This window comes from Canis lupus, chromosome 24 (assembly GCF_048164855.1).
Source record: "Canis lupus baileyi chromosome 24, mCanLup2.hap1, whole genome shotgun sequence".
In the NCBI taxonomy this organism is placed as follows: Eukaryota; Metazoa; Chordata; class Mammalia; order Carnivora; family Canidae; genus Canis; species Canis lupus.
The window spans coordinates 42208731-42233712 of NC_132861.1; the positions used below are offsets into that span (position 1 = coordinate 42208731).

At 43.5% G+C, this 24982-nt stretch overlaps 1 protein-coding gene and 1 long non-coding RNA gene across 16 annotated transcripts in view; one reads left to right on the plus strand and one right to left on the minus strand.

Moving 5' to 3' along the window:
- SLC19A3 (solute carrier family 19 member 3) overlaps nucleotides 1–24982 on the minus strand; it is a 37569-nt gene that overhangs the window by 11649 nt on the left and 938 nt on the right. For 2 of the 15 annotated variants that reach the window (XM_072796527.1, XM_072796542.1), the window contains exons 1-3: nucleotides 16040–16243; nucleotides 14672–14783; nucleotides 7486–7636 (exon numbers count right to left, since the gene is read on the minus strand). The gene's annotated coding sequence lies outside the window, so the exon portion shown is untranslated. Of the gene's footprint in view, nucleotides 1–5838; nucleotides 5987–7485; nucleotides 7637–8657; nucleotides 8803–8947; nucleotides 9063–14671; nucleotides 14784–14888; nucleotides 15231–15399; nucleotides 15564–16039; nucleotides 16244–17739; nucleotides 17821–18822; nucleotides 19550–24982 lie in introns of those variants that run through there. The other 13 variants (XM_072796530.1, XM_072796534.1, XM_072796529.1 and 10 more) reach the window with 13 other exon arrangements.
- On the plus strand, nucleotides 16320–19441 carry LOC140616118 (uncharacterized). Its single transcript, XR_012016645.1, has 2 exons — nucleotides 16320–16515; nucleotides 19273–19441. It is a non-coding gene; the product is annotated as an uncharacterized lncRNA (long non-coding RNA).

A 24982-nucleotide genomic window follows, 5' to 3' on the forward strand; every position in this document is an offset into this window, starting at 1 on the left:
CTGATCCTTAGAACAACCCTAATTATATATATTTACCTATAATTATATATCTTATAGAATATATACAGATACTATTATTTAAATAATTAAAATTATTAAATATGGTTCTATTAAATAAATATGAATAGAATTATATGATATAATAATATATTTATCATATTTAATATTACATATAGTTGACCTTTGACCAACAGGTGTGAATTGCATGGGTCCACTTATAGGTGGATTTTTTCTGGATAAATACAGTACAGTACTATAAATCTGTTTTCTCTACCTTACGATTTTTTCTCTAGCTTACTTTATTGGAAGAATACAATATATAATGCATATAACACATGAAATATGTGTTAATTAACTGTTATCAGTAGGCTTCTGGTCAACAGTAGGCTATTAGTAGTTAAGTTTTGGGGGAGTCAAAAGACAAATGTGGATTTTTCAACCGTGCAGGGGTTGGCATCACTAATCTCTATGTTGTTCAAGGATCGATGGTAATTACATATTTTTTATATGTATCTAAAATGTCCCCAATTTCTCAGACATGGGAACGGAGCCTCCTTAAAGCTCATGGGCACTCAGCCAAGCAAGGTTAAGATTGAGGTCAGGGTCAGGTCTGTTGGTGCCAGGTTTATGCCTTCCCTCTACATGGATGAGTAGATGGGTCTGACTTCTCTGGCACCATTCCCACCTCCTGGACATTTTCCTCACCAGCCATCCCCATAGGCACCGTCAGCATGGCCTCTAGGTTTCCAACCCAACAATCCCTGCCCAAATCATTCTCTCCCTACTAGAGAAACCTCTGGCTAATGGGGTCATATAGCTTGGAAGCATTGATCATCACTTTTTATTTTTATCTTATTGAGGAGATGCTACTCTTATCTGTCACATGACTATAGCGATGATAATCAAATTACACAATCCATAATTTCTACATTTGAAAAATTATTTTTTTCCTTGACAGTTTTGTGAGGTAGGTAGATAAAGAAGATGGTATTTACTCATTTTTTGGATGAGGAAATTGAGGGCCACAGGCAGTATTATGTGTGCAGGTTTTCACCCGGATTTGAACTCAGTTTTTCCAATTCCAAGTTCAGTAATCTTTCCTCTGTGTTGCGAGTGCCTGGTCAGCATCCAATTCCTCTTTATTTTAGAATAATGTTTTTCAGATTGTGAGTGTCAACAAAATTTAGTGGGTTGCAAACAGGATTTTTTTAAATGTCCTGTTTGCAGATAAAATATATTAAGAATCAAAATGCACTGCAGAATCAGGCTATGTTTTTTTCTGAGCTTTGTTTGGATTATCAATATAGAAATATACAAAAATGGTCACATCGTAAATTACATCTTTCTCTGGGACACAGTCATGGAGTTAGAAATTGCAGAGGAAAGTGATGCTTGGATGGCTCAGTCGGTTAAGTGTCCAAATCCTGATTTCAGCTTAGGTCATGATCTCAGGGTTGTGAGATCGAGCCCTGCATCTGCCTCTGCACTGGCTGTGGAGCCTGCTTAAGACTCTTTCTCTCCCTCTCCCCCCATTGACACACACTCTCTTTCTAGCTCTCTAAGAAAAAAAAGAAAAGACAAAAGAAGTTGCAGAGGAAAATATAGGATTGAATATTTACTCACATCTCTCCTAAGCACACCTGTTAGGGTCATCATAGGATACCCGTTCCGTCTGGGAGGGCCTCCAGCCTTCATGGTAAAGCACCATTCTAGAAAAGACTGTCCTTTTGCTACTTTTCCATTTATTATTATTTTTGACCATGTAATATTATCCTCATCCTAGAAAGTACTCTAAACCTTCCCTCACTTCATTGACTCTAACTCAAGGACATGAATTGGATGGATTTTCTGACTTGACACTTCTGAAAGTTAGATGTTGATCTTTCCCCCCTTTCTGTGCTTTCCAAAGAAGACAATCCTCTTAAAAAGTTGCTCCTGTAGTAGTAATTCTCACCTATTACTCGTATGCTCCATTACATGGAGCACATGTTCTTGTGCTCCATTTTTAAAAAGGCACAAGAACATTATATGGGCAGTTGGTCAAAAGAAAATACAATAAAAGAATGTTCTCCAAACAAAAGTCAGCTTAGTGTGTTATCATTACTTGAAATCTACAGTGAAAACGCCAGAAACAACCAGAAAGCTGAATGAATCAGCTGCTCCTTCTGGAGGAGACTTGGAGCAGTAACTAGATTTGCCACAGAGCTTACCTCAGTGGGTCGGCTGGGTGGTGTAGGAGAGTTCTTTGGAGGGAGAGCTGTAGCCAACAAGAGCAGGTGAAGGAAAAGAACGCTGGGCATTAGCTTTTGCTTCACTCTCAAGCAAAAGTGGCCCCAGGCAGGGTGCAGTCTCCCTGCGTGGCCTGCCCAGTGTACTAGAGAGCACCTACTTCTGACCCAGTTACACCACCTGCACACATGCAGCGCATATGGCCCCAGTAATAAATGGCCACGTGCACTGCTGGCCTCTCCATATGACCTTGCATGAGCTCTGGGGAACGCAAACACCTTTGCACTGGGAAGTGACCCATCTAAATTACTTGGGAAATGATGTGTTCCGTTCTCTTTTTGATGGCTAAGAAAATGATGGTGATTTTTCATTAAAATTCATCAGGGACCTTTTAGCAAGTCTCTGGTCGCTTCTCTCAATCCCTACCTGCAGTCTATTTCTGGAAGGCCACTTATTTTTAGTGCCGCTTCCCTTTCTCTGGTTAGTGTATCTAAACCAACTTTGTTTTAAGACACTCATAGACTCATCTCCATCTCCTAAAAAATGTAAGGTTTACTTGTGTTTCAACTATGACTGGGGTGGGCTGGGGTGGCTTCTCATTGTTTTTGTTTTTATCTTCCTTGGAACAAATTCTTATCATGCATTTCTAGTCTCTTGCTATCAGAGTTCAAGTTTTCATCTCCTCTTTCACTCCAATTCTTAGCATATTATTGACTTTTTCCCATTTTTATCATTCTTTAAGCATTTCTAGTCTCTTGCTATCAGAGTTCAAGTTTTCATCTCCTCTTTCACTCCAATTCTTAGCATATTATTGACTTTTTCCTATTTTTATCATTCTTTAACTACATCTTTAAATCTTTCCAACTGGCTTCAGGTCAATGTCTTTTCCATATGATTCTGCATAGCTTTAATAATCATCACAAGTATTCTTTGATTTATAATAGTGTCCCTGAAATGCCTAGTTTTCTTATATTGGCTGCAGGAGAAATTCATTTATCATCATAATTCTATGGTATAGGGAAAAGGAAACTTTATTTTTATTGTTGCCAGGATCCCCATTTGTACTGAGTTGCAAGGTAAACCTAGAACCTACATTTCCTGGTTGCTGAAGTCTACAGCCATCCCCTTGGCTGTATTTCCTTCAGTTAACTAACTTAGAGACTCATTGTGTGAACCAAACCTTTTCCATATTTGTGCACATAAATATTTTCTCATGCATTGCTCATCTATGCCCTGAAGAACCAGACTGGACACGTGCCAATGTGGACCTTATCTAACTCACAAGCACTGACAGTGTCCTATTTCCTAAACAATAGGCTATACATATGTACTGGTAAGTTGTGGTCACAAATATTTCTAAGTATATATTTACATTGGTGCAGAATAGGCAAGGATAATAAATAATAAACAATAATACAAAGCAAGAACTATAGAGACTGGTACAAGTTGGTGGGCCTTCTCTCTCCTTGAGGCCTGAGTAGACTTCTCTAGCTAGGGGGACCTTTGGGGACCAAATTCTTCCACACACTCTGAGAAGATGGGATTCTCTTCCCACAATGGAAACCTTTAGAGCTGTTCCTGATGCAGGGGACAAGATGACGTAGTCAAAGCAAAGACCATTCGCAAACCTGGTTTTCCAAAGGTTCCAGAGAGCCTAGAGTATCAGGACCTAGTCAGTGGAAAGGAATCATTTTATCAACTCCTTTTCCATGTTTGTTTAGAAGACACTGCCAGAAGTAATTGAGGTGCTAATAAATCTGGAGAAAATTATCTGGAATCTCCAGTCTCCACCCAATTCCTGTCCAATCCTCCCTACTAAACATCCCAGTCATCTCAGAGAGGGTGCCTGACCAGGCAAACTGCATCTGAGAATGGGCTGGTCTCATTTTCACATTATTCTCCAGAATCTTTACTTCAGTCAAAACATTAATTTCAAATAACCGAGCATCAGGTTGGTAAATTAAAATAATCATGAATCTCACCATCTCAAAATGGCAAAGGACTTGGACAGCTGGCCAAGAGATACAACATTTGCAATGGGTTTTCTCCCCAAGGTCCAAGGCCCCTTTAAAAACAGAGTGATGGCCAGCATTTGTTCCATTTTCCCAAAACTCACCTTTCAGGTTTTTCAACACTGCTGGAGCCAAACCCCTCACCAGACAGAAGCAAACCCAAAGTCTGATGACTGAAAACTGAAATATATGCTTGTCACGGACAGCAGAGTATAACAGCTAGTTATGCCTCTCAATCTACTTACTGCTCATGTAGAAGAGACTAGAACTTTGAGTGAAACATCCAAATAAAACGAGGAGCTGCAGTATGCGTAAATCAAGGTACGCTGATGCTGGAGGGAGGCACATTCCAGGGAATTGCTTAATTCTCAATCCTCTATTGCAAAATCAGGATCAGAGGATGATTTCACCAATTTCTAGAGAGCTATTGTATTTTAGCCCTCATCTTATTTAAAGGGCATTTCCCTGACCTCTACCTCACTCTATACACAAAAACTACTTTGATGTAATCAACTCTACGAACCATAAAAGTATCATCTAGAAGAAAACAGATCACTATGAACATAGGCATTGAAAACTCTGTCACTGAACTGATAAAAAGGACTCAAAAGAAAATAAATCAATAAATTGGATTTTATCAAAAAAATGTTATCTGCTTATCAAGAGATACCATTAGGAAAATGGAAAGGAAAACCACAAGAACACTCTACAACCACTAGAATGCCTAAGCACAAAAAAACCTAGCAAACCAAATGTTGGGAACGATTTAGAATTTGTACGCACTCCTTGTGGGAAAGTAAAATGATACCAACAACACTTTGGAAAACCATTTGGCACTCTAGTCAAGAAAATTCATAAACTCACAATGGTGAAAAAAAAAAAACAGGAAGCAACTGAAATGTCCATTAAGAAGTGAATGAGTAAACAATATCATATATTTAAGTAATGAATACTGATTTTTATCAGCAATAAAAAGGAATGCACTATTGCAAAACTTGGGTGAATATTTAAAGAGTGATGTTCTGCCAAAGGCTCCACACACAAAACTGTGATTCCATTAATGTATGTAAAGTCCTAAAACCAGCAGAACTACTCTGCTGTGATGGAAACTGGATAAGAGTTTGCCCAGGGTAGGAGACAGGGGAGGAACCGACTGTAGTAGGGCACGAGAGAACTTTCTGGAATAATGGAATATCCTATATCTTGATGAGACATAGATACATGGGTGTACATCTTTATAAATGCTCAAACTTAAAATCTATACTTCATATTCTATGTAAATTCTACTTCAAGCAAAACAAAAACAAAAACAAACCCCATTCTATTCCACCTCCCCATCCCCTACTCCTTAAAAGCATTTCACTGTGTGGGACTCTATGCAGCCCTGGACTTTTCTTACTGTTGGAAGCACTAAGGGTTTTCCAAATTCTACATGGCACGATGTGAAAACAGAACAGCATCTCTCTAACTGGGTCTGTCCTAGAAGATTTAGAACAGAAACTGTGCCCACAAATCAAAGCTAGGACAAACTAACAAACTTGGGAAGTCTGGCCACATGTAACATTCTTCGAAATAATACAGAGAGAATCAGAGTTACCTGCGCCTTTCGTGTTCTGAGTTTATTTCTCTCTAGAACTGAGTCCAGTTTCCTGCCTTCAGATCCAACTCCTGCTCCTTCCTGATGTCCCCTGCTGGGAGTCCCTGTCACAATACCCCTCCCTCTCCTTGGAGTCTGGAGTCCTTCAGAACTGAGCTGTCAAGAGCAATGGCTTTATACACTAAAGCCCACCCCCTTCTGAGGGCTTGCAACACCTCTTCCGCGGCCACCCTCTTCTGGAATCTCATTAGAAAAAAAAAAAATAGAGAAACAGATCTTTGTGAAAGAAACACAGGCAGGGAGGTAAACATACCAAAAACATTTTTTTCCTGAATGTTAGAATTAAAATAATCTAGTTTTTTCTCAAAGTTTGTATTAAGGGACTTAGAATCTCAGAAAACTGGGAAGTAGTCCTATTACCTACCAACCACTCATAAGCCCCCTCTCCACAAAAAACAAAACAAAACAAAACAAAAACAAAACACAAACAACAACAACAACAAACCATGACAAAAGCAAACACTAGAGAACCTTTGCTGAAATGAAGCTTTCTACACAACTTCAAAAAGTATGAATTAGGTCTACATATTCAACATGCTGGCCAGAATAGTTCTCCTTTTGGTCAAAACCACCACAAGAGTAGATACAAGATCTTTAAAACACTTCAGATTCCATTTTGTCATCTATGGCATCATTCTTTTTTGCTGGTGTGAAACATTTGCTGATGAATTAATCATCCTGTTCTGGGCTGTTTCTTCTCTATATGTCTTTGATTAGATCGATCTAGCCTCAGGTGTGGCTCAAGGAATAAAACCAGTAGACAGCTTATAGGGAAAGTCAACTGACCAAGTCTAGCCACTGAAATGTCATGTAGGTAACTAGTCCGATGCAAGGGGTATGTGGACTCAGGCAGGAAAACATTTGTGCTTCAGGGAAAAACAAACAAAACAAAACAAAACAAAACAAAACAAAACAAAACAAAACAAAAACAACAAAAAAACCAACCTGCATAGTTTGAGTTATTTTACAACTATATGAATTGTAGTGACCAATGGCAATATGAAAGAATTCTTGTCTACAGACATGCAAAGGAATTCTATCCAATGAGGGGACAGCCCTGTGCCCCCACCCCCACAGAAGACCAGTTTTACCTCTATTTCAATATTCCTGATCTATAAATATACCCATTCTTTGGGTTCTCCTTTGACCAGGTTGTAATGGCCTTACCAGTTTCCCCATTGATGAGTTAACAAGACCTCTAACACATGATCATATTTATATCTGTGTGTCCGTCATCACTTTATCTTTTCCCCCAAACCATCCTTTAATACTTGTTATCATTTGTCATGTCTCTAGCCTAGCCAAATGGCTTCCAATTCATTCCTCTGAACTTAAATGACTTGTCAATAGTTGTTAATTATGGAATATGCTATTTAAAATTTTGACATCTTACTGCAGACTTTCCCAGCTTTAGGCTCCCCCCACCCCTGCCTCTCTCCAGGTTTGAGTGTGTGGTGTCCAGTGTGGTTTGGTGGAAAGAATGAAACTTTGGAGTTGGAAGCTTCAATTCCTTCTAGTCCTACCCCGATTGCAGCAAGTAGCTAACCTCCTGAATTTGGCTTATAAAATGTGGATAACCGTACCCACCTCATAAAGTTGTCTCAGGAACTGCTCAATCTGGTTCTAGGCACATAGTAGTTGCTCAATAAAGCTTCTTTCCCATCTGTGTCCTGCAAGCACATGTAGTAAATTCAACCAGAATGAATACAGCTGGGCACTCATAGTTCAGAGAGGGTCACTTCAAAAAAAAGCACAAGGTAAATAATTTCATTTAAATTCATGTGACTATTTATCTTTGAATACAATTACCATTACCCAACTTTGAGAAACCACGGATGATCTCTGACCAATAATGACTGAGCAAACGTCGTATTTTTGACCATTTCTGCCCCTTCTAAGGCAGTATGAAGAAAAACATATTCGAAAGTTAGTTATGTTTGGGTCTATTTAGAATATGTACCTTCATAAAAACACAGCTTTTTGCCTTAGGAGATACAAATGTGTTCCATCCAGTCTTGGTAGTGGCAAAACAGCTCAGTATGAGTATTTGTAGAAAATATTTTCTTCGCCCTTTACAAAGTTTAAGCACTCCACATCCTCACATGTTTTGCACATTGACAGCAGCAGCAGTGATTTGCCAAATAACTGTTCTACGTGTTATTTGATGAATTAGGTTTCCTCTCCAGAAATATCACTGTAAGGTACGGCTGTGTTTTCCTTTATTTTTATTTATTTTTATTTTTAAAATAATTTTTTTTTTTTTATTTTCCTTTTTCCTGTGTTTTCCTTTAATCCCAATTAAGGGAGGCCTCAGTCTCCCAGGCCTCTTCACTTCAAAGTCCCTTCTCTTTTTCCCCACGGGGACCTTTCTTCCTTCCATTCTTGTTTTTGTTTGTTTGTTTGTTTTTATTGAAGTTCGATTTGCCAACATATAACACCCAGTGCTCATCCGATCCAGTGCCCTCCTCAGTGCTGTCACCCAGTTACAGGCCCCCCCACCTCCCCTTCCACAACCCTTTGTGTTTCCCAGAGTTAGGAGTCTCTCATGGTTTGTCTCCTTCTCTAATTCCACCCCCCCCCCCAGTTCCTCTCCCTTTCCTTAAAATCCTTTTCACTATTTCTTATATTCCCTGTATGAGTGAAACCGTATGATGATTGTCCTTCTCCCATGGATTGGGATTTAGAACCCTGGGCCCAAGCTTCTTTTCAGTTGTGATCTGTGCACGTGGGCGTCACCAAGGGGGATGCTGGCCCCTTACCAGAGTCGTGGTCTCATTTACTCGACTTTGCAGACGGCTGAGAGCGAGAGTCTCCCCAGGTTAGGGAGGCGAGCCTCACCCCGGCAGGCGGGAGAGCGCAGGGGCCGCAGCGCCAGGCCCAGGCCGCCCGTCCCGGGGCGCGCGATGGAATCCAGGCGGGTCCGACCCGCCCGCTGCCGCGCAGAGCGCGCCCCGCCCGCGCAGCCCAACCGGGAGACGCGGGAGGGCGGGGAGGAGGGGTGGGGGTCGGGGTGTTCCTGCCGGACCTCGCCCCCCGCAGCTAGTCTTACCTAGAGGAGGGGGTATCTGCTCGCCGGGTCGCTCACCGGGGAGAACAGGTGCAGCCCGGCGCTGAAGGTAGCCGCGCACCTGGGCCCGAGGCTCCGCCCACCTATTTGCATATGCTAATCACCGGCCTCCCGAACCTTTAGCACCTTTAACACAACAAGACAATTCCAGGTCCGTGGGCCCACCGGGTAAGGTACCCTGTGTACCGCACCCGAAAGGAGCAACCAAAAGTAATAACCTGATATCTCAATGTGATGAAGCAGGATGGACCGAATACAGTGTGCATCTATTTCTGAATATGTCCTTGCCCATGAGTCCATTTCCTTTTCCCAAAAACTTGCGAGAGAGGTACAGTCAAAAAGCCCATTTTGCACTGAAGAAGGTGAGTCAGAAGTAAACGGAAAAGTCTGGTTTTTGTCGGGGCATCCTGGCTCCAGAGTTAATGTGCTCAGTCACTGTGATTTTATTTTAATATTTTATTTTATTTTATTTTATTATTATTGTATTGTATTGTATTTATTTTATTTTATTTATTTTATTTATTTATTTTATTGTATTTATTGTATTTATTTATTTATTTATTTATTTATTTTATTTATTTATTTATTTATTTATTTTATTTTATCTTATTTATTTTATTTATTTTATTTTATTTTGTTTTATTTTGTTTTATTTTATTTTGTTTTACTTTATTTTATTTCATTTCATTTCATTTTTATTTTATTTCATTTCGTTTCATTTTTATTTTATTTCATTTCATTTTAATTTAATTTAATTTCATTTCATTTTTTATAAATTTATATTTTATTGGTGTTCAATTTGCCAACATATAGAATAACATTTTCATTTCATTTCATTTCATTCTATTTTATTTTTAAGGTTGTGAGGAGGTGTGGTTTTCTTGCGCTTTGAGAATTTTCCAACGCAAATAGTTCCAATATTAAATAGTTTTTGTTAAGCGGAGGTTGTTAAACAAAAAAGCGTTATGAAGTTCTCATAGATTAAAATGGAAAAAAAAAACCCCACCAGAATCCAGTCTTTTTTTGGTTATCTGTTGGTAGAAATGGAAAACCCTCCCCAAAGATAAATACTGTTTGGTTTCTAAGGACTATGACTGGAACTGAGACTGATTCAAAGCTCCCCCACTGTGTTTTGGATCACTGTCCCGTTGGCTTGGGTTTTCTATTTTCACCTTCCTGTGATTTGCAGAAAATCAATTTAGAAATTACCAAGCTACTCATTGAGGGTGGGAGGACCCTGCTCATTGTGCAAGAGTGCCTTTGTACATTGACTGCCGGGTCCTCCCAGAGAACACCAGAATTTCTTAAAGGTCCAGGGTGTCACAATTTCCTGCATAACCTCTTGCCAAGAGAGGACCTCATTTTGGACCTTGAGTTTACGTCTGTGTTTCTTTGATAGCCCTTGGCCATAGTCTAAGTCAGAGAGAGATGATGAGGAATTCATTCATTGGAAGGAATGTAAATACATTGCTGATTAGGTGGTGAGGTCTGGATTTAGTTGTGTATTATTAGCCAGTGGTGGGAGGGGTATGGATGAGGTTATAGATGATAAGAGATTGGCCATGTTGATTATTGTTGGCTTGGGTGATGGTTCTTAGGAATTTATTGTGCTACATTATCCACTTCCGTTTATATTTGGCATGTTTCATAATAAAAAAAAGTTTGCAAAATTATTTATTTATTAAGAAGCTATTTAGGGGTGCCTCAGTCAGTTAAACATCTGGCTTCAGCTGAGATCATGATCTCAGGGTCCTGGGATCGAGCTCCACGTCAAGCTCCCTGCTCAGAGGAGAGTCTGCTTGTCCCTCTCCCTCTGCTTCCCTCCCCTGCTCATAGTCTCTCCCTTTTCTTAAATAAATAAATAAATAAATAAATAAATAAATAAATAAATAAATAAATCCTTTAAAAAGGAAGCTATTTATTGAGTGTATATATATATAGTGTTTTATGTTCTAGGCACTTGAGATACTGCCAGTGAACAAGAGAGTGAATGAGAAATCTTTGCCTTGTGGAATGCACATTTCAGTTTTGTGTGGGGTGAGGCAGAGGGGCGCACCATGCGATAAACATGATAAATTCCTGAATTTTATAGTATGTTAGAAAGTGTTAGGTGTTGGAAAATTAAAAAAAATATATAGGAGAGATTTGATGAGGACACAGGATGATGGAGGAGAGGGCTAAGGTCTGAGCACTGGGGTGTCCATGTCGGGCAAGGCCACATACAGGATGTGAGGGGGTCCCCAGGAGGAGGATGAAAAGCTGAGCGATGAAAGTTTACTAGGGAGGGAGGGTGCTCAGTTGTGTCAAATGCCACTGGGAGCCAGGGAAAAACCCCATGGAAAGTGTCAACCACTCACTTGGTTTTTTTACCCCGTAAATGAATTAAGGGACTCTTATTTTGGTGTTCACCAAAGTGGCCGCAGGGATATACACACAGATCTACTTGAATCGGTGACACAGGAGGTGGAGAAAGTGTGACCACAGAAACCTGTATAGGGTCCTATTTTGTAATGGACTTTCTTTCTCGACATCAATTCCTTGAAGGCATAGACTTGTTTTTCTTTAGACCTCTGGCAAGATACCTGGCCTAACAGCAGCACTTACACATGTGCTGAATGAATGAATGAGTAAAATGTACTCAGAGCAGTGGGGTGAAGCACCCCCGCCATGTGGGGCTGTCCAACACGTACACCCAGAACTCGGTTGCAGACAGACAGCAGGAAGCAGCTGCAGGAGAGCACAGGAATTTCCCTCAATGACACTGATGGCCAAAATTTCAGGTTCTACCCCTCCCCCCCATAGATTTCTCTCTTTATTGTAAAACCCATTATAGGACAGTGTAGGACCAGTCATCCACTAATTGAAACCTATCCCAGGTCTTTAAATATCACCCTTTGTCTTCTGCTCCATTGGCCTCAGTCATGGGACGGTACGCATCTTGTGGAAAGAGACACATTAGAATAATGTGAATATTTTTTTTTTTATTAAGAAAGAGTCGCTTTTTTGTTTGCTTGTTTTTTTTACAGAGTCATAGAAATGGGAAGAAGTTAGGGAGTGTACAATAGAAGATTTCATCATAAGTAATTTTTTAAAAAATATTTTATTCATTCTTGAGAGACAGAGAGAGAGAGAGAGAGAGAGAGAGAGAGGCAGAGACACAGGCAGAGGGAGAAGCAGGCTCCATGCAGGGAGCCCGGTGCAGGACTCGATCCCAGGACTCCAGGATCACACCCTGGGCTAAAGGTGGCACTAAACCACTGAGCCACCCGGGCTACCCCATAAGTAATTTTTTTTAAGAAAATGAAATATTAACCCTCATGATTGTACTTTATCAAGCTTATAATGTAAAAAGATGTTAGACCAGGGTGACCGCCTTCCCACTCTCTAAGGCTGACGCTGTACGGTGGTGGTTTATCTTTCCTCCAAACGGAGACAAGATTTCAAAGATGACGGAGAAGAGTTACCTGCTTGACCTTACCCTCTGGAAAATACAGAGAGAGGAAATTGGTGAAATCACGTGGAAGGGAAAGAACCAGCCCTGCAACTTCAGAGCCCAAGGACAGAGTGAGCAGCTCTGAGACATCAAAGCACATAGAACAGGAGCAAGCAGGCAGGCGGGATGTTGGGAAGCCTTACCCAGTGCTCTGCAAGGAGCCCCCCAACAACTCTGGCCCTGGAGGCAGAGCTGAGGGGCCGCCTAGGAGCAGCACTGCTTCTTGCAGCAGCACTTCTGCTGGCAGCACTTCTGCTGGCAGCACTTCCCGCAGCCGCAGCCGCACGAGCTGCAGCCGCACGAGCTGCACCCGCAGGAGCGGCGGCAGCAGCAGACCACGGGGGCACTGCAGCAGCCCCCACAGCAGCCGCAGCAGCAGGGGCAGCAGGACGAGCAGCAGCCCACCCGGTAGCACCTGCAGGTGGTACAGCTGCCCCCGCAGCCCCCGCAGCCTCCGCAGCTACCACAGCCTCCGCAGCCACTGCTGCAGCCACCGCAGCCACTGCTGCAGCCACCGCAACCTCCACAGCCACAGCACCCCATGGTGTCAGTAGAGAGGACTCAGGACAGGTGAGGAGGGCGATCAGGAGAGGTCGAGGGGGGTCTGATGATGCCCTTTGCTTCACGGACCCTTATATACTCCATACAGGGCCTGACCTGGGGCACGTGGCCACTTCCCTGTTGTGGTTTCCACCAGCTTCCTGGGCAGAATTTCACAACAGCCTGAATGCATTTCCTCACTGAATTCCTTTGACTTCAGACTTCACGGAATTGCCTGTTTTAGCATTTACCTCTTCCCCATGTTGTGCTTCTAATAAAACAGCGTGTGTCTAAAACGCTTAATCTTGGTTGCATCTAGCAGCCTTCCAGGGCAAGGAGGGGGTGCACAGGAGTCTCACTTGGATGATGGAAGCCCACCCGGTCTGTGAGCATCAGGATCCCTTCTCACTGAGCGATCTGATCGTCTTTCCTTTGGTTACTGGCAAACCTTTCTCTGCTTGCAGATAATCTTTGCTGAATGCGGGAGGAGATGGAATCCCACCTGGGGAAGCTAAGCATCCCCATTTTCCTCTTTTCACACGTTATGAAGTGCTGAGCTAGAAAGTCCAAAACTTTTCTCATTGAGTTTCAGATTCACCATGTCCTTGACTCATGGGTCAAAATATGGGAAAGTTGCTTGGAGAGACATTGCTCTGGGGTTGGAAGGCTTGTAAGGATGTATTCCAAAATGAGCTTCCCATGCTGGCTCATGTCTCCCTGTATTCTGCACTCATGGGGTAGTGGATGGAGCCAAGTTGGCTCCAAGGCTCAGAGAAAGCCATGGTCTCTCCATGGCTCAGTTTCCTTAGTTTAGGTTAAGTCATGTCTATTTTTTTTTTTTTAAGTAGACTATAGTTTTTAGTTTTAGGATCACAACACATCTGACCTGAAAGTTCTGAGATTTCCTATATACTCTGTGTTCCCTACAGGGCCTCCCCCACCATCAGCATCCTGCCCCAGAGTGGGACAGTTGTCACAATGGAGGAACCTAACTCAACATGCCATTATCTCCCGAAGTCCACCGTTGACTGCAAGCTCACTTTTGGTGTTACAAATTCCTTGAGTTTTGGTAAATGTATAATGACAGGTAACCACTATTATAGTGTCATACAGAGCAGTGTTCTGCGGATTTGTCCCCTTTTCCCCACTAATCTCTGTCTCCAGTTTTGCCTTTTCCAGAATGTCTTATAATTGAAATAATTCACATTTGATTTGAAAAAATATGCAGTTGACCCTTGAAAAATTCAGTGGTTTCATCCATGATGAAATCCATGGTTTCATTTCTATGTGGAATTTCTTTTCGATAAATGCAGTATAGTTGTGTAAATGTATTTTCTGTGCCTTATGATTTTCTAAATAGCATTTTTTCTCTAGCTTAAAGTAAGAACATAGTATATTATATATATATACTAACATATAAAATGTGTCATCGATGTTTTATGCTATCAGTAAGGCTTCTAGTCAACAGTAGACTATTAGTAGTTAAGTTTTCTGGGAGTCAAAAGTTATATTTTAAACTGTGTAGGGGTTTGGTGCCCCAACTCTGCATTGTTCAAGGGTCAACTGTATATCATTTATGTCCTACCTAGGGTTTGTGTTGCCAGACTTAGAAAAATCACAACAAGATCTTGACTACTACTTATTGAGGTACACAATAAAAGTAAGAGACTTACTTTGTCACCAGAGCTTCTATTTCTAGGTTTTGTAGAAGAAAGGAAGTAAGCACAAGTGCGTAGTAGATAAGTCCATTCCGGGTACTTTACTGTGATTACTGTCAGCACAGTCCTAGGAGGTAAATGCCATTAGCAATTCTGGTTCAAAGGGGTCAAGGTACATGCAAAGTGTCACATCTGGGGTCTGAGCCAGGATTCCGACTCAGCTCCGCCTCACCCTGGCTGAGCGTAACAAAGGGACGACCATGTCCCCTCAATTGTAAGATCTGCTCCGTTTTCTCAGAACCTCCTGCTGAAATGTCCAGGCTCCATTTTTCCTTTCAATGATAACTTTGAGATTCAGCATCACTTGTTGTTGATTACAATTAGTTCCTGTCATATTTAATGTATATTGTGTAGAACAATGGTTGCTTGAGGTTACACCCCTCTACAGAAAGGCCTGGAATGGGTCACATCTGCTCAGTCACCCATCACTCCTGAAGGAGCTCCAGTGTCTCATTACCACTTGGATCACCTCTGCAAATGTCACTCTAGGTTGCACAGCCTGGGCGAATGGTGCATGACCTTGACTTTCATGACCAAGCTTAATTTCTTGGTTTATTTATAATCAGAAAAATACTGTGGTTGGTCATTAAAAAAAATACATATATATATATATATATATATATATAAAATTAATATATATATATAATTAAAGAAAGATACCTCACCACCATTCTTCTTCTCACCTTGAGAGATTTCTGGTCTTATTCAAAGCTCTACTGAGACATCTTGTGTCTATTTCATCATTGCCCACAAAGCATCACGCATCCCTTCCTTGCCACTTTTTCTCCTCCTTTTTCAGTGCTATGATGTGGGATATTTCCCCTTATGTTTCGGTAGGGCTCTGGATCTCGGGAACATATTAATAAGTAATATATTCTTATTAACCAAAGTTACACAGTCAAGAGGTACATAAAGCATATAAAACCAAAAGAGTATATCTTCCTTCCCTCATATGTGGCCTTGTTAAACTATCTCAACATAGTATAGCTCAGAATGTTCCAGTCCCAGGAGGTAAGATACGAACTTATTTATTACAAGGGACTGAAACACAGCTAGAGATGCACTACTGTCTTTTTTGTTTAAAAGGATCTCATGAGACAGAACGTAAAGACTGCTAACTCTGGGAAACGAACTAGGGGTGGTAGAAGGGGAGGAGGGCGGGGGGGTGGGAGTGAATGGGTGACGGGCACTGGGTGTTATTCTGTATGTTAGTAAATTGAACACCAATAAAAAAAAAATTAAAAAAAAAAAGGATCTCATGAGAAATTCTTCAATATGTGCTGCTTTGTTGATTTTTTTCATCAAATACTAGAAGATACCTACCTTTCAGCATCTGAAATGAGAGACTGTCCTAATTGCCAGATTGTACACCATTGTCTGTGTTCCTGGCCAGACTGAGCTCCTTGAAGTCTGGGATCATATTTTATTTATATTTTCATCCCTGTGTCAGGAACATAGCGGTGGACTGAGAAAGGGACAGACTGGTGGGAAGTGAGAATGTTGCAATGGGCTGAAAGTTCCCCCGAAATGCCTAGGCTGAAATCTTACCCACCCCCTCCCCCACCCCCCACCCCCCGCATTGTGATGGTATTAGGAGGTGGGGCCCTCGGGAGGTGATCAGGTCATGAGGGTGGAGCCCGCACGAATGGGATTAGTGCCCATATAAAGGGACTCCTGAGCACTCTCAAACCTCTTTCCACCATATGGAGATACACGGAGAAGTCTGCAACCACGAAGAGGGCTCTCCTCGAAACCCACCATGGTGGCACCCTGATCTTGGACTTCAAGCTTCCCAAACTGTGGGTATTTATAAGCCACCCAGTCTATGGTATTCTGTTAGAGCAGCCCGAACTGAGACAGATGTGAGGTCAGGCAAAGAAACTTGGGCCAAAGAAGTATCACACCATAGGCTTCCGAACAGATACCAAGGAAGAGGCAGTAGCAGACCTTGGGAAAGATAGGGTCTTCCTACCCAGCCTGGAAGCAACAGGAAGAGAGGGAGAAGAAGGCATGGGATAAGTTTCAACATGACAGGTTTGTCCATGACATTCTCCCAGGCCTGTTTTTATGGCCTCTTTCCTACTTCTTGGAGCGCTGCCTTTCTATTCCCTGCAGCGTAGGTCTCTTGGAAGCCATTTTGAGCTCCCTGGGGAACACTGGTCCATAAACACTTTATGTCCCCAGGTCCCTTTGCCTGGCTTCCTGTCTTTCCAGGAGTGTTTGTGCAGCCAGGAGTCAGAAGACAGGCCCTGCTGGTCCAACCAAGGCACCCTTTCCCTCACCAAGCATCGCTTGTGTTCTCTGTGTTCCCTTTTTCTCCTCCTGTGGGGATGAAAGATAGAACGCTGGGCGGTGCTGACTAGCAAATAGCATAGACTCACGTGGCTTTTTGTTTTGGTTTGGTTTTGTGCTTTGCTCTGTCTACTTCATTTTTTAAAAGGGGCTAGGATTTCGTTTTGTTGGCCTCACTAGTATTTCCTGTGGTTTTCTTACTGTTGACTGCCTGCCTCCCTGGGGTATTGGACACAAAAGAAACTCATGAGAGCACAAGTCAATTTACTCCAACATTTTTTGAGCACTGGCTCCTTGTCAGTATGGTGGCAGGGTCTGTAAGCATAGGTGAGCCCTTCCCTGGCCTCACTCACCAGCCACCCCATGTACTTTGCCCCTTCCTGTCTTAGAGATTCTTTCCAAAGATTTAAAAGGGAAAAAAGAATTTCATACAAAATCCTTTTGTGGACTTCAAGGACTATTTCTAAACTTGCGTCTTTTGCTAGAGTGCTATGATGTGGGATATTTTCCCTTACGTTTCGGTAGAGCTCTGGATCTCGGGATGGGGGGTGCACAATTTTGGCCCTTGAGAGACATATGGGTTGTCATAACTGGGAGAGAAGTTGTCATAACTAATCAGTAGAAGCCAGGGTTGCTGCTTAATATCCTATAATGCATAGGACACCCCCCACCCCCCAACAAGGAGCTATCTGGCTCCGAATGTCAGTAGTGCCAAAGTTAAGAACCCTTACCACTGTTTGATCTTTCCAAAGTATTTTCCGAAGTATTTTCTCATCTACTGTTTCAAAGCGGTAGAGTTGCCTGAGACTCACCTAAAAAAAAAATCTTTCTCAATAATAAAGAAGCATTAGCTCCTGATGCTAATGATGTTCTGTGCTGGAAGGTTCCATAATGCACCATTTTGTACCATTATTTGGTGTGTATTTTAGGACAGGAACGAAGGCTGGGTGTATGGTCACCCATATGAGACCCCAGGAAACATACAATATGGGTCATGTCAATAGCTTTCAAATGTGCCTTGAATATTAATTTAAAAATATATGTACATGGTTAAAATATTTCTCATCATCTATCTGCCATTGTGGGGCATACCATCTTACATGTAGAGTTCCCTCTTAACTGTCATTCGATAAAAACTTCCCAAGCACTCAAATTCAGTTTTTCTTCTAATTAGGAAATACTTTTTTTAAGTGCAATAGGAATTGTACCAGAAAAAAAGATGAGTCATTGCAAATATTTACTTGTGCTTTTTAAGCAAGCTCGCAATGTAAAATATACTGTGTGGTGGGACATGGTGACCCGCTTTAGGACTCTGTGGCGGGGAGTAAGATTTTCATTCTTTGGTAAACAATCTCTGATCAGAGGAGCAAGGCTGACTTTGCAGTTGGCAATGATATTTCAGCCTGACACTCCCAGTCTTTGGTGAGAGGACTTCCGGGCTACACAAGGAAATAGCCTCCTAATAATGTTAATTGTTGTTAGAACATCAGACCCTCAGTTGTGCGGTGTGGGCCTTCTTAGTGTGTCCATGGTTGTTGACAGCATCCCCTTTTCCATGGCTCTCAGGAGCCCTTCCTGGAATTTTTAGGGCATTTATTTGACTTAAAAAAATAAATAACCTAATAAATCTAGCTGACATCACAAAAAGGGAAGTAATGAATATATTATGAGATGTTCCCTAGATTGCTGAACTAAATAGCAACAGGGAAGTGGTCATGTGTCTTCCCGCTGCTGCCCCCAGAGCTGGTATATAAGGGGTCCCCCAGTGGAAGGCGGCATCAGACCCCCCTCGACCTCCTGATCACCTTCCTCACCTGTCCTGAGTCCTCTCTACTGACACCATGGGGTGCTGTGGCTGTGGAGGCTGCGGTGGCTGCGGTGGCTGCAGCAGTGGCTGTGGAGGCTGCGGAGGCTGCAGTAGCTGCGGAGGCTGTGGTAGCTGCGGAGGCTGCGGAGGCTGCGGTGGTGGCTGTGGCAGCTGTACCACCTGCAGGTGCTACCGTGTCAACTGCTGCCCCTGCTGTTCTGGCTGCTGTGGCTGCTGCTGCAGCGTCCCCGTGGTCTGCTGCTGCCGCCGCTCCTGCGGGTGCAGCTCGTGCGGGTGCAGCTCGTGCGGGTGCGGCTGCGGGAAGTGCTGCCAGCAGAAGTGCTGCCAGCAGACGTGCTGCTGCAAGAAGCAGTGCTGCTCCTAGGCGGCCCCCCGACCTCTGGGAAGATACAGCAGGTAAATATCCTACTGGTAAAATTTTCTTTCTTCCTTCCAGTCCTCCTGATTTGAATGTCACAGGGGTGACGTGACACTGGTTCTCGGGCTCAGGAGTTTAATACGGATCCCCTGGTCCCCGAGATCCTGCCTCTAAATGGAAAACACCAACACACTCCTCCAACCATTGCCAGAGTATGCGCCCAACAAAATAGAGTGATGATTTTTAATGCTATGCTTTCTTGAAATGTCACTGCTGAAATGTTTGTTTCTACTCCTTTCCCCTCTTCTTGTGGCTTCTACATCCTGAATCTCCACTACTTTCTGTTTCTGTAAATCTAAGACAATGATTTTCCTAATAAATTGCATAAAACTGGCATTCGAAGTCTCGCCAACATCTCTCTTGTCCTGACTCGACTGTGTCTTACCCAAGGATGATTACACCCTTCAAAGACCGACCCCTGGTGTTTGTTTGAGATGGGTTTGGAGTAAGTAACGGATAATCTGTCGTTAATAGGTTTTCACATCATGGTCATAATTTGGTGACTTATCAAGGAGGATAGTTAGGATAGGATAGTTATCCTCCTATGCGAGTCAGAAAAAAGACTCTGGTAACATTATATCAATGGACTCTGTTTCTCCACCTCTGGATTCAACTTTTCTAACAGATTTTGATCTTAGTGTCTATAGCCAGGTGGCAATTCAACACCTTAACCAATGTATACCTACTTAGGTTTTAGTATTTCTAGGTCTGGTGCTATTAACAACCTAAAATCCGACTGCATATTAATGAGAATTTTTATTCCATCACCAGCACTAGTCAACTGTGTCTTTGTCAGGTTGTGGTCACAAAATACTAGTGTGGTCATGGGTAAATAAATCTATCAGTGAACACTATGAGTTACCAAAACACTTTCTTCACTTTGACTATAATCTGTTATATCTAAATAAATTATAGGAACGGAAAAATTACAATGTCACAATGAGAAGGGGCACCTGGGTGGCTCAGTTGGTTAAGCATCTGACTCTTGATTTCTGCTCAGGTCACAATCTCAGGGTCGTGAGATCGAGCCCAGTGTCAGGCTCCACCCTTAGTGGGGACTCTACTTGAGGATTTTCTCTCCCTCGCCCTCTGCCCCTCCCCTCACTCACATTCTCTTTCTCTACATAAATAAAATCTTTAAGATGTCCCAACGGGTTGTTTCAGATCACACATCCCAATGTTCCTTGAAGGTGAAACACACACAGTGTATGTTATTGATAAAGCCACGTTCAGAGTGCAGTACCCTTCCATATGAACTATGCCTCAGACTTTTCTACTTAAATCTGTTTCTTGTGAAAAGCAGGGGATGGAGACCAGGGCAGAAGGGTGCTGCTCAGGGGCTGCCAAGGTGGTTCCCTCCCACTGGCTCACAACCCAGCCCACCGGGTCTCTGGTCCTCTCCTCTCTCTCCCACCGAGGAGGCACTCACAGAGAGCAGGTGCTTTTAGAGTGTTGCACTGAAAAGAACTGCAGGAGGCACTGGGACAGGGAGCAAGGGGAAAAGCACACACCAAATTACAGGGTCGGGGATGCTTCTGGGGAGCCCATGCCAGGGTTCACAAGACTCAAGCAGAAACAGGCACTTCTTGCCTGACCCAAGTCTGTTTTCAAATGCATGGGGAAGATGAGGGTGAGACTGCCTGCTGGGAGGGCTATTACTTGTTACTACTTGCCAGCCATCACACTAATACGTGAAGGAGAAAATAACATAAAATACATGAATTTGCTTCAGCATATACCTGGGGGATCACCAATTCTGGGCATGGTGGGACACATGAGAATAACCAAGGGCTGGGAGCCTTTTTGCACTCAACGGGTGAGGTGGGGGGTGGGGAGATTAGGTCTGAGTTGTTTACTTCTGAGGACGGGGAAATAAGACATGTGTACCAGCAGCATGATATTTTTATAGATACATTATGTTTCCCGATTTTATAAATACATACGGAGTAACCACAAGGTGACACTGTTCTAGGTATCAAGAGTAGATCAACGAGCAAGACAGATAAAAATTCCCATTTGGGGGGCACCTGGATGGCTCAGTAGTTGAGCATCTGCTTTTGGCTCAGGTCGTGATCCTTGGATCCCAGGATCGAGTCCTGCATCAGGCTTCCCACAGTGAGCCTGCTTCTCCCTCTGTCTATGTCTCTGCCTCTCTCTCTGTCTCTCATGAATAAATAAATAAAATCTTAAAAAAAATTCCCATTCTCATAGAACTAACATGCTAGGTGTGGCAGTGAGACAACACACTTAGAAAATGAGTATTGAAAAAAAAGAAAATGAGTATGTTATATAGTATGTTAAAGACTAAAGACTGAGCATACAAATGGTCAATGGCTGAACCGTATATAAAAACAGAACTGTCGCCCATCATCTGCAGCAACCAGCCAGGAAACCAGCCTTTATCGAAGTAAGCTGCCCCGGCAGCCAATCTACTACCTGCAAGTCAGATTTCCAGAAGTTCGATCACTATCTCCAGCAAACAATCCAGGAAGTCAAATAATAACTCCTCCAACAATTGACCCCAAATGGTCAGGACCAGATCACTAACTGGCAGCTTCCGAATTTTTGTCCCTGCTTGCAACTTAGGACAGCTGGAGAGAGCCAGACATGCCATGCCCCCCTTCAACCAGTAACATAGGATGCCCAGCTTCTAGCTAGCTCGTCTCCACCTTCCTCGGGCCACAGGCTCCCAAAAGGGGGACACCTGAAGCCTCTCCTTTTCCACCATAGAGCTCTGCCACTGTCTGCCTTTGAGCCTCTGCCAAAATGCAAGTGATGGGGGCCGACCCCTCTGCTGTAGGGGGCTCCGAATAAATGACCTCTCTCTGTTCTCTTTGGTCTTCGTTTATTTCCATAAGACTCAACAATTTCACTGTCAGGTGTGTATGAACTCTTGTACACGGGCTCCAGCAGGCCTGTACAAACAAGTTCATAGCAGCACTGGCAACAACAGCAAAACCCTGGAAGCAATAGAAATTCCCATCATCCAGAGAGTAGATGAACAAATGAATTTCCATGCATTCACAGGAAGGAATGCATATAGATGTAATAAATCTATGTCCAAAGAAACGCAAAGAAATGACGAGCGCAGGCTTTAAGGTAAGGACTAGCCTAAGTGTCAAGGTGCAGAAAGAAGGGTTGGGGTGATGAGGAACCTTTTAGACTGGGATGTCAAGGGTTTGTCCCATTATATCATCAAAGTAATTAGCAAATTAAATAAAGAAGATGATGTATTACTAAGTAGAATTCATTGTTTTCTGTGTCATAGAGGTCCTTAAAAATATATATATTACCAAGGTGATGTCATGGGGAGAAAAAGAGCATTGTGGTGGAGAGTTGGATTGCAGGGAGGGTGAGTAGGATTTCAATTTTAAATTGAGGAATTTAGATAGGACTCCTGGAGGAGGCAGGTGACGCTGGAGCACAGACCAGAAGTGGGGAGAGAGTGAAGTGTCCAGTTGTCGGGGTCAAGAGAACTGTGGGCCGGAAGCAGAGGAGGGCCCTGGGAGTGGGACTTCAGCACAGTGGTGGGGGGACTGCATCTCATGTGTCAGTTCATATCATGGCCAGTGAGTGTCATAGGACACCTGAGGAGGCGTGAATTAGAGATGAGATCGCCTGCCTTTCTCTGCAGAAGGATTCTTGTAACTGGGCCTTGAGAATTGACTACAGGGGGCGCAGGATGGGAGCCAGAGCTGCTGCTCCATCCTGAGGAAGCTCTTGCTGGGCGCAGTGGGGAGGGGGAAAAGCTGGGGCCTGTGGGGTAGGGGTGCAGGTGAGACTGGGTTGGGTCCCAGTGATGCCACCCATATTGCTGATCAATCCAGGGCAGGGTGTAAGAGGAAGATAGATGTCCCTGGGTGCCAGGGTCTCTCTAGGCTGGGAAACAAGAGGATGAAGTCACTGTGGAAGAGAATTAACAGAGTAGGGAGTGTCTGTGAGAAAAGCATTTTAGGGGGAGGCATACTGGTAGGAAGATCAAGGGTCCAATTTCGAACATGTACAACTTAAGTTGTCAACTGGTTTCCCTACTCTAATTATGGCCAGCAATACCTTGGTAAGAGCAGGGTGGCTCCGTTGGTTAAGTGTCTGCCTTCAGCTCAGGTCATGATCTCAGGGTCCTGGGATCGAGTCTCACATTGGGCTCCCTGCTCAGTGGGGAGCCTGCCTCTCTCTCTCCCTCTCCTCCTGTTTGTGCGCACCCTCTCTTTCTGGCAAATAAATAAATAAACTCTTTGGAAAAAAAAGAAATTGAAGGCAGTGTCTGTCTGGGGTGCAGACTTCGCTGCCTTCAAGTTTCTCCTCCTTTGATTCGGGTGCACAGGTAGACAAGCATTCCCCTCCTTCCTGCAGAGGCAGATGCAGAGGCTCCATCAGGGCTTCCATCAGGCAGATGCAGAGCTTCCATCAGGGCATGGGAACCTGGGAGATATTTCCTTCCCTCTGCCCATTTGGGGATGTGTCAGGTAGACCTGTTTCTGTTCTTTGCCTGGATTCAGGTGCCTGCTTGTCTGGGCTAGAGGGTGGGGGGGGACAGTTCTCTTGTTCAAGCCAATGCTCACAGATGGTCGGGAGCACTGGCTTTGAGTCTCCAGAAAAGATTCCCAGTTCAATTTTAATCCCCAGTGGAGGAGGGCACATGAAAATGAACAGGACAGAGTTTGGCACTTCTCAACAGAGGCGTCATATTCCTAGGCCACATCCCACGTGATGCTTGAAATTAAATGCTCCAAGCATCAGGAAGTAGGGCTGTTGGTTAATTGAGTTCTGAGGTTAATTGTCCTGTTGTGAATCGGGAGGGGGGGAGCAGTGGGTGGGACTGACATGGAATTCACTCTGAAGGGAGCAGATATTTCCACCTTCCACCACCTGAGCCAAGGTAGATTTAAGAATAGGAAAGTGGGGCAAAGCCCTGCCTGGGGCAGGTGAATCCTTCTTTCAAGGGAGTTTAATTCTGGTTTGTGTCAGATTCCTTGGGAAGCAAAGCTGCTTGAAGGCATCCTGCAGGCAGAGCAGGGGTGGGCTGTGGGAAGGCAGCAGGGGGGATGGAAGTGGGGAGAGACACCTGGGGGTGAAGAGCAGGGCTATATTTGGTTGTGATTTTAAACCACTCCCTGTTGTCCTTGAACCTGGGGAGACTCACCAATATAGTTCGAATCTGGGGCCTGAAAATTCATGGGGAATTAAAAGAACACACTGCTCCACACTTGGGATGAAGGGAGAAGAGGACAGTAGACTCAGTGGTTGTAAGAACCGTGGACACCCACTGAGCACCCTCAGCCCAGCAGAGCGGGGAGCCCTGAGAGCCAGTGGGTGGCAGTGAAGGGGTTCCCTGGTGATGCGGGTGGGGATGGGGAGAGCAGGGCAGCTGTGCCTGGGTGTGTGATCTGGAACCCTAGGGATCTCTCAGGACAGGCTCAGCAAGAGAGTGCACAGGTTAGGGCAGCTGAGACCACCAGAGGGACTGGATTCCAGCAAAAGCCTGGAGCAGATCCAGCCATCATCATTGCCTGTCACCCTCTCTTACTGTCCTCCCCTCCGCGTGCTCTCTCTCTCTCTCAAATAAATAAAATAAATCTTAAAATAACATACCGAATCCAAAAGGTTATCCTGCAGATTAAATGAATCAGTGCCTGGCACAAAATAAGAGTTCAATAAATGCTAGCTATACATTACATCTTTTCTCGCTTCTGATCATTTCCTTGGGGCAAATTCCTTTTTTTTTTTT